Source organism: Theobroma umbraticum, unplaced genomic scaffold, assembly GCF_002168275.2.
Source record: "Theobroma umbraticum cultivar Fairchild unplaced genomic scaffold, ASM216827v3 scaffold_86.0, whole genome shotgun sequence".
Taxonomy (NCBI): Eukaryota; Viridiplantae; Streptophyta; class Magnoliopsida; order Malvales; family Malvaceae; genus Theobroma; species Theobroma umbraticum.
The window spans coordinates 1,319,395-1,320,871 of NW_018397263.1; positions in this window are offsets into that span (position 1 = coordinate 1,319,395).

Here is a 1,477-nt window from a genome sequence, read left to right on the forward strand (position 1 = left end):
TCTGTGGCTTTCTTTTTCAACTCTCTTTTCACTTTCACTTTGATCATGTATGGCATATATCCATTGCTTCAAATCAGGGCTTTCTTTTCTCTTCCAAAAAAACATATTTACTTCCTTTAAGATTAGAGCACTGCCAGACTGAACATGCCTAAAGTTGTCTAGTATTGATTTGAAACCTAAACAACTAAATCTGAGACTATTCCATTACTGCTAAAAAGACCTGCAAGTTGCAATAAAATACCCAGAAACAGTGTCATAAGTAGATCAAATAAAGAGAAAAGCGCAAGGGAATTCAGGAGATAATGATTATGCCTGTTACTTTCTTAATCGTGTAGTATAAGATCATTTCTTCACCTCTGCCTTAAGGACAGCATACTAAACCGACACACCCAAGCTTTGTTTGTGATTGATAAAAGCTTGATTTAGATAAACAAAAGATAACAGGCTGTTTTATTCCATCCAAATTGTTTCTCTAGCTAGCAGCCATTAATTCTTTGGATTATGATTCTTTTCACATGTTTATTTGTCAAAATTTTTCTAAGTTAAACATTACATATTATTTAAAGTATACTCTAATTATGTATCAATCATCAGTTGACTCTCTAAAAGTAAACAAGTGAATGTAATGTATGAGATACATGCATTGAACACTTAAAGAGTGCCATATAAATAAATTACTATCAATAATTAAAAAGGGTTTTATTACAATATTTTAATTGTTCTTAGACTTGTAAAGTCAATATAATTTATTTAGTATCTACATGACTTTGATATCATTAACAGATGATGTTGAATTTAAAGGTTACACTTGATATATTGAGTTATGTGTATATTGAGTAAATTATATTGGATGCTCAATAAATGATTCACTATTTTCTATTAAAAAATGTATTCAATCAATTTTTCATAAAATAATCGGATTCAAAAAATTCAACTAAATGTTTCCTAAAAAGTGTTTTAGAATTATATTATTTATATTAATATTATATATTAGTGTTTTAAAGAAAAATATTTTTTAAAGTTTAATAGGATTGGATATCATGAATTAGTATTACATAGGTTAAATACATTACATAAATTGAATTTAATAATGAAAATTATTTATTCAAAAAGTACATGAGGAATGTAGCACGATGAAAGGACTAATTAGTATAGATTTTACTAAAAAATACTTCATTGATAATTCTTTTCTCTACTAGGCTAGTTAATTTGTCGATGGACATTATTGCAATTAATAAATAAATCAAAATTTTTAATTAATTTTTAAAAATAAATAATAATATTAGATTAAATAAAATTTTCAATAAAATATTTGTCATGGGATGATATTAACTCGAACTCATAGCTGTAAAGAGATTCCACACTTGTACAAGTCTTGTTGGATTATAATTAGATTTAATAAATCCAAGTCTCCTGATATATTTATATAGAAGCAAGTTGGTCATCATAATTAATTAACAACAATTTAAAAAAAAAA